We start from the raw sequence: 16,045 nt of genomic DNA on the forward strand, positions 1-16,045 counted from the left end.
ATTTTCCGCCATTAGTGTACTGTTTCAGCATCATCATAGGGTCATTTTTTTGTAAAATGCTGACCTCCACCTGGAGGAAGACCTTTTTGGTACTGACAGTACTGGTCAGAGATAAGAGTTAATGTGTGCTCGTGATGAAGTGAGAGAAATAGAATGATAAAATCCCTAAGTCACTTTTAACCTCAATAATTTATTAGGAGGCAGTGATTGGGAAGTTTAAAAAGTAGGGTTGTGCGTTTAGAATGAGTAACTTATCGTACGCACTTCTGGTTGGTCAGCATGTTTCAGCCCTCTGTACAATCTTGGGGCTTTCGTCAGGACCGGATTGTGTGTGTAGAAACTACTCTGTTCTGCACAGAATGGTGTACTCACCACTCTAAATTTTGGGAGGTCAGATCAATTGTATCTGTACCTAGAAGGGAAAAATAGAAGAAACATAGACATTGCAGTGGTACATGAAATCTTAAACATGTAGTATTTAAATTTGAAAACTGCTGGAACAGTGTTACTTGAACTTCCACATTGGAAATGAGTATAGCGCAGCGTTGTGCGTATGATAAATATTTATCATTAAAGAAGAAAGTTAACATGGCGGTGCGGTTTAAATTTACAGAAGTAAGTATCAAAATATCTCAGATCGATTATGTAGATGGCGATGTGTGCATGTATCTTAATCATACATGTTCATCTTGTTTTGCATTAATTGGCTTACCGATGTCAATGCAAGGCCAAAATCTCAGGTTTCGTGTTTCGCCCGAATATCTGAGTTATCGAGGGTAATGGGTATTTCAATCATGTACAGTCATCTTGTCTTACATCAAGTGGCTCATATCTAGGTTACGTATCTCTGGTATGTCATGAAAGTCGCTCGAATATCTGAGTCATCAAGGGTAAAGGGCCGTTAGTAACTACCGAACACCTAAATGAAATGAAAGGTTCCGCGCATTCTTTGAATGCGAGGGTGAGTTTGAACAATGAATGGAAATTATTCCTCTTAAAAAATAATAACATTGTCGATGAGACCCATTGGGGAGCAAGTGTAGTTGTTAATGAAACGCCTACGGTGTAGCATTACTACTGGGGTGTAGTGTATCAAAAGTTGTCTCTCAAACAAAAGCCGTTATATTAAGCGAGTGAACAGAAGAGCAACTATTTTTATTTTGTTCGCGCGCTTTTTGTGTGATGTCATTCCACGAGAGATGTTATCCTCTGTGTCCGTTAAGGGATGTGCGTTATTTATGCGCAGAAATTATATTAATACAAAAATAATACCAAAATAACGACAGACAGACTTCCGAGAATTTTCGGAGACACACAGATATCTTGTTCGGTCATGAGGTTTGGTGGTATTCTTTACCTTAAGCGCTCGGTCAATACGCTTCATGGAGTCACCAGCAGGCTCTAGAATGTTAAGTTCATTCTAAGGGAAAGAATAGACATTATCGTGTCTTACTTGGAACTCTATAGAGTCGTCAGAGAGGTCTCTTTGTTCGTGGTTCTCACCCGTTACTTCTTCGTAATCCACTTGTGCTGCCTCTTGCTACGGTGCTCCGTATGACGCGGGTGCCGGTCTCGGTTCGTTTATCATCCCGGTCATGGTGAAAAGTAACAAAGGACTTCTGTGTAGTTGGTTGGCATTAATGGTTGGCGAGATGTTGGTAGTTTTGGACTCTCTATTTCTCATTCTTGCCAATAAGGGTTAGAGTTACTATTATTTAAATAGAAGGAAATCATCACTGGAATTTTGAATTTTATATTTTATCAGGCTAAGACTTCAATGTGTATTGCTGGAACAAATGTATATATATTGTCCTATTGGGGTAAAATTTTCGAAGTTCACATTAGAATGTGAGAAGGGTACAGCTTGTAGGGTGGTTGTCCGTAATGTTCTCTCGCAAAGTCTGTTTGGATTCAGTTAAGTTCTTGGTGAGACTAGTCAGTATTGACATTTTGTTAATAGACAGGACTGTCTCGACCGGTGAGAGCCAAATTGTTTTTTACTCACTTGAATGGACAATCCAACTAGCTCAAAATTAAAATTGAAATCCTTTGGTCACCCACGGTAAATGACTGCATCAGTCGGAATAATAACTTTTTGAATGGAGCTATTATGCATTGGAGTTCTAGGTCTTCAAGAAAGAGTATGCCACGGGATATTATCGTTCATCCCTCCTGTGTCTGTGTGGAGGCGATAAATCCAACGCTGTTCTTTTTCATAAAGAATCTTCTCTGCATTATAGGATTTGGTTTTCAAAGTCTCCAGGACTACCCATTTTAGGTCATCAGGATCATGATTTTGTTCAATATAATGATTGCTCATTTTCGTGGTGATGCGTTTACAGGTTATGTTGCTCCTGTGTTCGCAGATACGAACCTTCACTTTTCGGCAAGTCATCCCTATATATTTGAGACCACAGGGACATACAATCATGTAAATTACATGTGTGGTGTTGCAGTTCGTATGGTGACGTAACGTCCAAGTGAGATTTGGTAACAGTTGTAGTGTTTTGGTTGTTTTTGTAAGTTTGCAGACTGAACACGATCCGCATGGGTAGTGTCCTGTTACTGGGTTGAGGTTCCAGAGGGTAGTTAAAGTTACTTCCTGTTTGGTGGTTGTGGGTCTTGTGTGCACAAGAATGTCTTTAATATTCTGCGTTCGTCTATTGGCAAAACGTTGCTTAGGCCAGTGTAGATTATTGGATGTTAAAATTCTCCAGTTTTTGTTGATTATTTTTTTCACAGTATTTGTGAATGTGCAATAAGTGGTTACACATGTCAGTTAATCTACTGGATCCTCTCGTTGAGCTGATTCAAGTAAACTCTCTCTGGGCTGGTTCCTTGCCCTCTTTTGACACTTTTTGATGATCTTCATAGGGTAGTTTCTGAGTTCTAATTTGTGTTCCAGAGTTGCTGCTTGGATCTTATAATCTGTTAGTTTACTACAGTTACGCTTCAATCGTAAGAATGGGCTGTAGGGTAGATTTTCCCTCAGCGGTCTGGGATGGAAACTGTTGTACGACAGGATACTGTTTCTAGCTGTTGGTTTGTAGAAAGTTTTTGTTTGTAAAGTGTTGTTCTCAGAGAAAATAGTAACATCCAGGAAGTCTATTCTCTTATTGTTTGAGGAGTAAGTGAACTTGAGGCACTCATCTCTCGTATTGATCCAGGTCATGAAATCCTCTAGCGTTTCTTGTGTGTCTTCCCAGATTAGTAGGATGTCGTCAATATACCTACGCCAGAATTTCATCAGGTCTAGGAAAGGGTTGGCAGGGTTTTTTATCCATTGTTGTTCTAAAGTGCTGACATACAGACCTGCTACACTGGGCGCGAATGTACTGCCCATGGAAGTACCGTGTCGTTGGGCGTAGAGGGTCCCTTCATATTCAAAAAAATTCTCCGTAAGGGCCATCTTACAACATTCCAAAACGAAGTGTCTCGGAGTTCGATATTGCCAGTCTTGGGTGAAGAGAATGTCCTCTAGGGTCTCTAGAGTTTTTTGCTGTGGTAGGCTTGTATAAAGACTCTCCACATCAAGACCTACCAGGAGCATTGTTTCATCATTGTATGTTAGGTCTGATAACATATTTAAGAGATCCCTAGTGTCTTTTAAATAGGTAGGTGTTTTCTGTACTATTGGTCTCAGGAATTGGTCTGCAAATTGTGATAATGGTTCAAGTACAGATCCAATCCCTGAGACTATGGGGCGTCCTGGCGGTGGTGATTTGTTTTTATGGATTTTGGGTAGAGAGTAAAAGTATGGTGTTCTTGGTGATTTTGTTCTGAGGTATTCGGCCTCATGATATCTGTGTGTCTCCGAAAATTCTCGGAAGTCTGTCTGTCGTTATTTTGGTATTAATATAATTTCTGCGCATAAATAACGCACATCCCTTAACGGACACAGAGGATAACATCTCTCATGGAATGACATCACACAAAAAGCGTGCGAACAAAATAAAAATAGTTGCTCTTCTGTTCACTCGCTTAATATAACGGCTTTTGTTTGAGAGACAACTTTTGATACACTACACCCCAGTAGTAATGCTACACCGTAGGCGTTTCATTAACAACTACACTTGCTTCCCAATGGGTCTCATCGACAATGTTATTATTTTTTAAGAGGAATAATTTCCATTCATTGTTCAAACTCACCCTCGCATTCAAAGAATGCGTGGAACCTTTCATTTCATTTAGGTGTTCGGTAGTTACTAACGGCCCTTTACCCTTGATGACTCAGATATTCGAGCGACTTTCATGACATACCAGAGATACGTAACCTAGATATAAGCCACTTGATGTAAGACAAGATGACTGTACATGATTGAAATACCCATTACCCTCGATAACTCAGATATTCGAGCGATACACGAAACCTGAGATTTTGGCCTTGCATTGACATCGGTAAGCCAATTAATGCAAAACAAGATGAACATGTATGATTAAGATACATGCACACATCACCATCTACATAATCGATCTGAGATATTTTGATACTTACTTCTGTAAATTTAAACCGCACCGCCATGTTAACTTTCTTCTTTAATGATAAATATTTATCATACGCACAACGCTGCGCTATACTCATTTCCAATGTGGAAGTTCAAGTAACACTGTTCCAGCAGTTTTCAAATTTAAATACTACATGTTTAAGATTTCATGTACCACTGCAATGTCTATGTTTCTTCTATTTTTCCCTTCTAGGTACAGATACAATTGATCTGACCTCCCAAAATTTAGAGTGGTGAGTACACCATTCTGTGCAGAACAGAGTAGTTTCTACACACACAATCCGGTCCTGACGAAAGCCCCAAGATTGTACAGAGGGCTGAAACATGTTGACCAACCAGAAGTGCGTACGATAAGTTACTCATTCTAAACGCACAACCCTACTTTTTAAACTTCCCAATCACTGCCTCCTAATAAATTATTGAGGTTAAAAGTGACTTAGGGATTTTATCATTCTATTTCTCTCACTTCATCACGAGCACACATTCACTCTTATCTCTGACCACTACTGTCAGTACCAAAAAGGTCTTCCTCCAGGTGGAGGTCAGCATTTTACAAAAAAATGACCCTATGATGATGCTGAAACAGTACACTAATGGCGGAAAATGAAAATATACCGCCCTCGACCTGTGTAGATGTATGAGGGTCTTTTTATGACGGTAACAACCGACAAGACCTTGGTAACACAGGACAAGTGCTCCATTCTCACTTGATTCATAACTAACGTTTGGAAGCCGGATGGACCTCAGCTTCTTTTTCCCTCTATTTGATTACAATATATATGGTTTTATTAAGGACACGTGGAAGACTGGATGACACCGATATGTGGAAGGAAGAGTTAACTTTACACAGACTGGATTGATCACTTTGTCCACAGGAAAGGGCCCGATAAACCTTGGATTGAACTTCTTGCTGCCCTTTATTCTTAAGTTTCTTGTATTTAACCAAGCTTTGTCTCCTTCTGAATAGGAGGGTTGAACAGTTCGATGTCTATCAGCAGACTCTTTTTGTCTTTCCTTTGCTTTTGCCAAATGATACTGTGCTTCCAAATGAATGGAGATTAATTTTGAGATATAGTCATGTATGGATGGTACAGTATCTGAGACCTTTACATCACCAGAATTATTTTTGGGATGAAAGCCATAATCACAAAAAATTGAGACATTTTAAGAGAAGAATGTTCTACATTATTGTATGCAAATTCTAGAGCACTTAACAATTCTGACCAGTCTTCATCAAAAGAAGTTAAGGTACAATGAAGAAGTTGCTCTATGGTTTGATTTGTGCGTTCAGTTAATCCATCAGTTTGTGGATGATAACTTGAGGATAATAGCACTTCCATGTTCAATAATGTACTCAACTCTTGCCAAACGTGGGAGATAAACTGGGAACCCCTATCGGAAATGACCACTGAAGGAATTCCATGTAGTCGTATTATATTAGACATAAGAACTTGTGCTAATTCCATAGCAGTCGGTAATTTCTTTAATGGAATGAAATGAGCCATACGAGAAAATTGGTCAACAACCGTTAAAATGGTGGAAAAACCCTTCTTAGTCGGAGGAAGCTCAACCACAAAATCTAAGGAAATAGTATGCCAAGGTTGAGGTGGTACAGGTAACGGTCTTAAAAGACCACTTGGTGCTTGATGAGAAGATTTATTTTGACAGCAAACACTACAAGTTTCAACAAAAGTTTGTATATCTTTGAACATGGAAGGCCACCAAAATTTTCTCTTAATAAGCTCATACGTTTTAGTAACCCCAGGATGAGCTGACAAAAGGGTTTCATGATGTAGACGCATCACAGAATGTTGAATATCAGAGGAAGGTACCATAAGTTGATCATGTACAAACAGAAGTTTATCTCTTTCTTGTGCAAATGGATATTCTTTTTTCCATTCTTCCACATCTTTTGATTCTAGCACCTTCTTTACATCTGTAATTATATCACATACTAATACACTAGCCTGGAAACATGTTGCAGGCAGTACTGGTTTTACAATAACATTGTGTTCAGAATCCTTTTCTCCAATTCGGGATAAAGCGTCAGCTTTCTGATTCTCTCTCCCTGGTCGATACGTGATTACAAAATTATAATCATTTAAAAACAAGGACCATCGTAATTGTCTGGCAGATAGCGCCTTTATAGACCTTAAAGCTTGTAAATTTCGAAGGTCAGTGTATATGGTTACTGGATGACGTGCACCCAACAAGTGATGGCGCCATTCCTCAAAAACTGCTTTGATCGCCTACAATTCCTTGTCTGCTATGGCATAATTTTGTTCAGCTGATGATAGCTTTATGAAATAATAGGCTATAGGATGCATTTGTCCAGACTCTTGATCACGTTGAGATAACACACCTCCAAGAGCGAACTGAGAAGCATCTGCTTCAACTATAAAAGGTTGTGTAGAATCTGGGTGACATAAAATAGGTGCTGTGGTAAATTTGGTTTTTAAGTCTTGAAAAGCTTTTTCTGCCGATTCTGACCAGTCAAATTTCACTCCTTTTCGTAAGAGTTTAGTTATGGGAGTGATAATCTGTGAAAAGTTCTGAATGAATCTACGATAAAAATTTGCAAATCCTAGGAAACTTTGCACCTGTTTAACAGAAGTTGGACTGGGCCAGGAACTTACTGCATCAATTTTTTTTGGATCCATTTCAATGCCAGACGGACTAATTATATAACCTAAAATGTCCACCTTTGAGACATGAAACAGACTCTTTTCCAATTTCACATACAAGTAGTTTGTAAGCAATTTTTGAAGAATGGCACAAACTTGTTTTACATGTTCTTCCTTTGAGTTTGAATAAATGAGGATTTCATTGATATATACGACACAATAAACATCTATAAACTCATGTAGTACTTCATTTATAAAAAACTGGAAAGCAGCTGGAGCATTACAGAGTCCGAAGGGCATAAATTGATATTCGAAAAGGCCAAATTTTGTGCGAAACGCATTTTTCCACTCATCGCCCTTTCGAACTCTCACAAGATGGTAAGCTCCGCGCAAGTCCAATTTTGTATAAATGGTTGCCTGTTTGACTTGATCCAATAAAGTTGGGATAAGAGGTAACGATATCTATTCTTGATTGTGATGTTATTCAGTGCTCGATAGTCAATGCACGAGCGTAACTCTCCCCCCTTCTTTGGTATAAAAAAAAGAGCTGAAGAAACTGGGGATTTTGAAAGTCGAATAAAGCCATTGGCTAAATATTCATCTAAATATGTTTGTAAAAGTTCATTCTCTTTTTCTGTAAGAGCGTATATTCTACAGCATGGTAAGGTGGCTCCCGGAATTAGATCTATCCTACAATCAAAATCCCTATGAGGAGGGAGAGTATTTGCCTTTCCTTTATCAAAGACATCAGTGAGATCAGAATATTCAGATGGAACCCCTTCAAGAAGTAAAATGCTAGATGATTCATTTGAAAAATCAAATCCTTGCACAACATCTTCTCTACTATTTTTCGAAAAACAATGGTTATGACACTGAGCTGATTTGAAGGTGATAGTTTTTGACACCCAATCTATGACAGGATTATGTAAAGTTAGCCATGGAATTCCTAAAATTAACCAAACTTGTGGTGCGTCTATTATGTCAAATGTGATGCTTTCACTGTGTATGGGAGAACTAATCATGTCCAGAAGTTCTGTTTGTTTTAAGATAGGTCCTGACGTGAGTTCCTTTCCATCAACAGCTCTCACTATTTCTTGGTGACTCTTGAGCTCAGTTTTAAATCCTAATTTAGTCAAAAAGTGAGTATCAATAAAATTCCCAGTAGCTCCGGAATCAATAAGTGCATCTATATCCCAAGAACAACCGGGATTGGATAAGGCTGTCAATTTTACCTTAATACACAAATGACAGGACCCAAATGGTGGCACAGTAGAGGCCAAACTAGAGTAAGCACTCGACAAATTGACCTCGTCTTTTATCGAGTGTTCTAGTTTTCCGGCTGCATTTGAGTTAGTGCTAATTCTGAAGCCTTTTCTTTTGGTTTATTCGGACGAGTAGGACATTCTTTAACGAAATGGCCTGTCTTGCCACAATAAAGGCATTGATTCAATTTCCGCCTTTTTTCCTTTTCTTCTCTAGAAAGGGGTCCTCGGATGGTTCCTATCTGCATAGGTTCTCCTGAATCTGCTTTAGTAGGGGCTTCTCTTAGAGCTACTGGTTTGTCTTTAAATAGGATTAACTTGTGATCTGATTTCCCTCTTTCCCCTCTTCTTTCAGACAATCTGTGATTTGATTTTACCACCAGATCTATGAATTTGTTAATATCCTCTGGGGGTTCAAGAATTTGCATCACCATATCTTTTAATTCTTCCTTCAAACCTCTATAAAAGAGGGAGACTCTTTTATCTTCTGGCCACCATGCCTCAAGCACAAGCCGATTGAATACAGAAATAAAGTGGAGTAAATCAGAAGAGCCCTGTCTTAAATTCAAGAGTTCGTTGTCTGCAGATTGAACAAAAACATGCTTTGCAAAAATCTTTTTCATAGCATGTTCAAAATTTCTGAAATTGTATAAAAGAGGGTCATCTCTTTCAACCAGAGGGACTGACCAAAGAGCAGCATCCCCCCTAAATAAGATAGAACAAAGGCTACTTTTGAAGAGTCATCTGGAAATGCAGTTGTCTTGGCTAAGAAATGTAAATGGCATTGGTTCATAAAAATGGAGAATTTATTACTGTCACCATAAAATCTCTCGGGTTGCGCAAGAGGTATGGGAACCAGGGTGACTACTTGAATCTGAGTTGGGGTACTTGTGGAAGAGGAGGCAGGGTCAGTAAACATTTTTTGAAACGTTGCTGGCTTAAGAATAGGTTTTTGCTGCATTGCGCCTTGTAAAACAGAGATATCTCTACGTAAAGCAGCATTTTCTGATTTTATATCATTTAGCATGGCTACTATGTCTTGTAGTGAAACTTGTGGATTGAGGTCCATTGCGACCAGGCGAAATATTTTTCGTGGGCTTTGCCTTCTGTCAAGACACTACGTCGTCTCTTACCTTTAGGTGTTTTCGGAGACGTAGTAAATTTCGCAGAGACGCAAGGGACCAACTTCCCTGATAACTAATTTAGAACTTGCAATCTTTGTACATATTACAAGATAAAAGTTAGAAATGTGGGAGGAGGGCCGGATACTGGACGTGATGACATGTTCAGTTGTTGACCTGCGAAAACAATTACAACAAATTCTAAAAATCTACTATGCGAGCCTTTTTACTGACTTGTCATTAATCTTTCTTAACTACAAGCCTACCTGCGAACAACTCTTGTTTTGTCTACGTCCTAGTATTTTCTTGTTTCACGTTGATGATGTAGTAGATAATAATCAAGCGGTTTTTGAGATGTTAGGTTTTCTCTTGCAATAGTGTCTTGACTGTGTCTTGCAGGAGCTAAAAGAAACAAGCACTAAATGTCACGGTCTCCTTGGATCCTCTCCTCGGGATGACGCCGATGCTATATAAGGGTCCACCTCCCATCCGTCCCCAGTCCGGAATAAGTGTAATACCCGCGGACTCAGAAGACAGGTGGGTGAGGGAAGGAAGGATAGGAACTGCAGGGAGAGAGACCTGAAAGAGACAAGTAGATGGTTTAGCCACAATGCTTGCTCGCTCCCCTTCCCAAGACACAAACCCTTGCCTCATTCCTCCCCGTACCTGATGCTCCTTCTTCCCCCTGTCTGGTACTCTCTGGTCAATGCGAGATGTAGCCTTGGCCCAGTTACTCTCACTGGGCGACAGTTCAGGGTGGCTGGGTGTCATTGGGGGTAGTGCGCTCTCCTCCCGCACCGTCCTGTTCACTTCACAGGAAAGCGAGGAGAGAGCAGAATGACACCGGAGGAGCCGGTGACGCGTGTGGCCGGCGCTGCTACTCTACGCCCGGAAATCCTGGGGCGGAGGAGCGCCGAGCCGGCTGAAGTGCTCAACTCCCGCACCGTCCCGTTTCCTCACGGGAAGGGAAGGAGTGAGTGGATAGGCACCGGCGGAGCTGCTGGCGAGTGTTGCCGGCGCTGCGACTCTAAGGCCGGAAATCCTGGGGCGGAGGAGCGCCGAGTCGGCAAGGTAATCCCTCCGACGGGGTTTTAGTCTCTGGCGGAGTGGTCCGCACAGTCGCGCCGACCCCAGGGGCAGTCTGGAGAAGGGGCGTGAGGAAGGCGGCTCAGCCCAGAAATCCTGGGGCGTTCTGGAGACTGAGCACGTCCAGTCACTCACCTCGTTCGTTGCCGCTGGTAGAGCCGAGGCGCGCACAAACAGGAACACTGGATCTCCTCCCACGGGTCTAGACGGGTCAGGAACTCGGGAGCTGTGGAGGAGGCAATCCGTTGGGCGGTAGATGCAGGACCTTTGATCTGGAACTGTGTGTCGGGAATAATTGGCAACGCCCCCTAGGTCGTCACGATCTTTATCCGTTTCCGGGGCTCGCGGGACGTCACGTGACACGGGTGTTCGCTGCGCCACCTGGGAAATGGAGTCCCTTCCTTCGCGGAGTAGCGCCGTCGTGCTCGGGATCATGACAGCACACCCCCCTTCACCCCGTCTCCGTGGCCACCGGAGCCCCCGGGTTTGGACGGAGAGCGGCGGTGGAAGGCCGCCACCAGGCAGGCTGCGTGCACCGCCGAAGCAGGTTCCCAGGAGTCCTCCTCCGGTCCATAACCCTTCCAGGCCAAAAGGTACCACAGTTTGCCCCTCACCAGCTTGGAATCCAGAACTCGCCGAACGACAAATTCCTGTTCATGATGCACCCACACCGGGGCCGGGGCCTTCCGAATAGGACACTGCGAGGGTTTGAGCAGCGAAACGTGAATCACCGGGTGGATGCGCAGCTGAGGGGGCAGACGCAACTGCACAGCCACGGGGTTTACGTGCCTGACTACAGGGTAGGGCCCTATGTATTTGGGATTGAAGTCACTGGGTTTCCGGAACCGAATGTTCCTCGTGGACAGCCACACCCTATCCCCTTTGTGCAATACCGGTGTGGGCCTGCAATGTTTGTCGGCTTGGGCTTTGTACCGATCTTTTGCTAACTGAAGGTTTGCCCGGGCTTGTTTCAGAGCAGAGTGTATGGTGTTGAGCCTACTCTGTAAATCGGGAAGAGACACGTTACCACGAGGGAGGATAAAGGGAACAAAGCGTGGATGGAACCCTGAAGCGAGAAAGAAGGGTGTGAGGTGTGTGGAGGAGTGTTGGGAGTTGTTATACGCCACTTCGGCTACCCATAGCAAGTCAACCCAGGTGTTCGAAGCTTGGTCCGCGTAGCATCGCAGATACTGCTTGAGGGTCTGGTTGAGCCTCTCCGTCTGACCATCTGTCTGAGGGTGGAAACTCGTGGAGAGGGAGGAGCGGGTGCCGAGCTGTTCACACCACACCTTCCAGAACCGAGCAGTAAACTGCGACCCCCTGTCAGACACGATCCCCAAAGGAAGGCCATGAAGTCGCACGACGTGTATCAACAGGAGTTTCGCCAATGCACCTGCCGATGGGGACCTGTTTGCAGGCAATAAAGTGTCCCATTTTGGTGAGGTAGTCTATGACGACAATTATTGCTGTGCATCCCTGGTACTTCGGCAGTCCCACCACAAAGTCTATCGATATTCTTTCCCAGGGATTCATAGGGGTAGGAAGAGGCATCAGAAGACCTTGTTTCCTTTGATGGTCCGATTTTATTTGGGCACAAACCGCACACCGTTTTACCCACAGCAAAACATCCGGCCGAACGGAAGACCACCAGAACTGCCTCAATACTTTTTCCAGGGTTTTGGTTCCCCCCATGTGCCCAGCACAGGGCAGGTCATGACACCAGGAGAAGACGAGTTTACGGAGCTTGAGTGTGGGGACTAGTACCTTGGAGCCACACATGGGAAGACCGTGTTGCAGGCGCCATTCTTTGTGGCTCCTCAGCCATGAAGCCCAGGCAAACGTTTGTATCCCTTGCTTCACTCCTTGTAGGAAGGACTCGGTCTTTAGACTGCCGACGACTTGCTCCGGTGATGAAATGGATTGATCGGGAGTCACCGCAGGGAGGCTTGGAAGGCCCTGTCCCGATAGGGCGTCGGCTTTCTTGTTCTGCGTTCCGGGTCGATAGGTGATTAGGAAGTGGTACTCCGCGAAAAAGAGCATCCACCTCTTTTGACGAGGGGAGAGATGTCGAGCTGACCGTAGGAACTGGAGGTTTCTATGGTCCGTGAACACAGTCACCTGATGTCGAGCTCCAATCAACCAATGCCGCCATTCCAGGAATGCTTCTCGTATGGCGAGCAACTCTTTTTCAGAAATGGTGTAGTTGAGTTCAGCAGGGTTTAACTTTTTGGACATAAACGCTACTGGATGGAGCAGTCCGGTGTCCGGGTGGCGCTGAGAAAGAATAGCGCCCACAGCCTCGTCGGAAGCATCGGCTTCTACTATAAAAGGTAGTTCGGGTTTGGCATGTCGTAGGATGGGAGCGGACGGAAAGGCCCTCTTGAGTTGCTCAAAGGCGGTCTGGGCTTCGGGAGACCACAGGAAGGGGGTCCCTTTCCGTGTTAACTTGGTGAGTGGGGTCACCGTCTGAGAGAAATGATGGATGAACCTCTGGTAAAAGTTCGAAAAGCCAAGGAAGCTCTGTACTTCCTTCACGGATTTCGGTTGCGGCCACTGGGCAACCGCTTGAACCTTACGGTCCGTCATGATCTGTCCATCGGGGGTCAGCAGGACGCCAAGGCATTCTACGGTGGTAACGTGAAATTCACATTTCGTGAGTTTGCAAAACAGGTGTTTCCTTCAAGGGCCATCAACACTGACTGTACGTGGCCGACATGTTCCTCGGGATTGGACGAAAAGATCAGAATATCGTCGATGTACACCACGACGTATTTGTCCAAGAAGTCCCTCAGTACCTCGTTGAGGAAATATTGAAAAGCGGCCGGGGCGCTGCAGAGCCCGAATGGCATCACCAGGTATTCGAACAAGCCGAATCTTGTCTTGAATGCGGTCTTCCACTCGTCGCCCGCGCGTATCCGTACCAGATGATACGCCCCCCGGAGGTCTAGTTTGGTGTATATCCGTGCTTCCCGAACTTGCTCTAATAAAACGGGAATGAGCGGCAAGGGATACTGGTTCTTGATGGTCATCGCATTGAGGGCGCGATAGTCGATACAGCAGCGTAATTCGCCATTGGCCTTTGGTATGAAGAAGAGGGGGACACCACGGGAGAACTGGAGGGGCGGATAAATCCCAGCTTTAAGTAGGTATCCAGGTACTCCCGTAAATGACAGGTTTCGGGACCCATGAGGGCATAAACCCTGCTACACGGGCGGGTGGCACCGGGAATCAGGTCGATGCGGCAATCATAGTCGCGATGCGGAGGCAATTCTTCCGCCTTTTGTTTATCAAAGACTTCTTTATAGGAAGAATACCATTCGGGGAGAGTCACCTCCTTCTCAGCGGCCGTGGCCACGTGGTGTGTGGACTTGTTTTCCGGCTCATGAGCGGCTTCCCTGCGATGGCAATGTGTTTGGCAAAAGGGAGAGCAGAACGTGATCGAGTTGTTAGCCCATTGTATACTGGGCTCATGTCGTCTTAACCATGGCAACCCAAGGATAAGATTGCATCGTGGAGCTTGAATGATGTTCAGGGTGAGCCATTCGCTGTGGTCCTCTCCTATGGTAACCCACAGGGATGGAGTGACATGTCTTATGGGACCGGATTCCGGCTCCTTGCCGTCGACGACGTAAACGAGTTCGGGGGTGTCTTTGAGTAGGAGGGGGATCCCCAACCGCTCCGCTTCTTTGTTGTCCAAAAAGCAGCCCGTGGCTCCGGAGTCGATCATTGCCCTGACGTCGTGGGGGCCGCTGTCGAGCGTTACTTGCACGGTGACAAACAAGTGGTCGGGTTCTTTGGTGGTGTCAGCTTCCAGAGAAGGGATGGAATGACAGCTTGAAGGTTTCCCTTCCGGTTCCTTCAAGCACTTAGGTTTCCCGCCGGTCCCTCGCCGGCACTGGCTGCTGTTTGACCGGCCCTGAGCCGGCTGTTCTTTGGGCGCACTGGTCATTCCCGCAAGAAATGGCCTTTCTTGCCGCAATATAAACAGAGGCCCTGTTTTCGTCTGTGGTCCCATTCGGTAAGGGTTAGGGATGCTCTCACCGTCCCTATCTCCATGGGGTCAGCTCTGGTTGGCGCCTGTTCCGGGGTGCGGGGATGCTCAGACAGAAAAGGTGCTTTGTCCTTTCTTTTGTGTTCGCCTTTTCTTTCCCTGAGCCGATATTCCAGTCGGGAAGCCAGCTCTATCATGGCCGCACAGGTGCGTGGTTGCGGGTCGATCTGGGCAATGACGTCTTTCATCTCTTCCAATAGCCCTCTGTAAAAGATCGCGGCTTGCTTTGACTCGGGCCAGTCGGTTTCTGCCACCAACCTGCGAAAGCTGTTGACGTACCCCAGGAAGTCGGAACTTGATTGGCGAAGGTCAAGGAGGTCGCGATCGGCGGAGAAGGTGTCTGCCCGGCGGTCGAAGGTCTTTTCAAATTCGTGACGAAAGGCGTCCCAGTCATATAAGAGGGCGTCATCTCTTCGCACGATGGGGACAGCCCATTGCGCTGCTTCCCCAGTTAAGTAGGAGATAAGAAACGCTACTCTGGCTTGGTTGGTGAGAAAAAGCTTGGGTTTGCAATGGAAATGCAACTGTACTTTTGGTCAGGAAGACTTGCACTTTTTGAACGTCCCCGTGAAACCTCTCAGGGGGGGCCAAGGGTATATGATCAGGCATCTCCACTACGACCTGAGGTGTATGCGAAGGGGATGCATTCCCTGCATCAAAGGGATTACGCTGAATGCGATCCAGGCGGGTATGTATGGCGGCAGATTCCGCCCTAGACGCAGCCAATTCTAGCTGCACTTGGGCCAACGCGGCCAATACGTCGTCCAGTGTGGCCATGTCTCTGCACCGGCGTGATCAGGAGGAGAACAATTTGTGGGCCAATGATTCTGTCACTGTCTCCTTGGATCCTCTCCTCGGGATGACGCCGATGCTATATAAGGGTCCACCTCCCATCCGTCCCCAGTCCGGAATAAGTGTAATACCTGCGGACTCAGAAGACAGGTGGGTGAGGGAAGGAAGGATAGGAACTGCAGGGAGAGAGACCTGAAAGAGACAAGTAGATGGTTTAGCCACAATGCTTGCTCGCTCCCCTTCCCAAGACACAAACCCTTGCCTCATTCCTCCCCGTACCTGATGCTCCTTCTACCCCCTGTCTGGTTCTCTCTGGTCAATGCGAGATGTTGCCTTGGCCCAGTTACTCTCACTGGGCGACAGTTCAGGGTGGCTGGGTGTCGTTGGGGGTAATGCGATCTCCTCCCGCACCGTCCCGTTCACTTCACGGGAAAGCGAGGAGAGAGCAGAATGACACCGGAGGAGCCAGTGACACGTGTGGCCGGCGCTGCTACTCTACGCCCGGAAATCCTGGGGTGGAGGAGCGCCGAGCCGGCTGAAGTGCTCACCTCCCGCACCGTCCCGTTTCCTCACGGGAAGGGAAGGAGTGAGCGGATAGGCGCCG

Source organism: Triturus cristatus, chromosome 1_2, assembly GCF_964204655.1.
Source record: "Triturus cristatus chromosome 1_2, aTriCri1.1, whole genome shotgun sequence".
Taxonomy (NCBI): domain Eukaryota; kingdom Metazoa; phylum Chordata; class Amphibia; order Caudata; family Salamandridae; genus Triturus; species Triturus cristatus.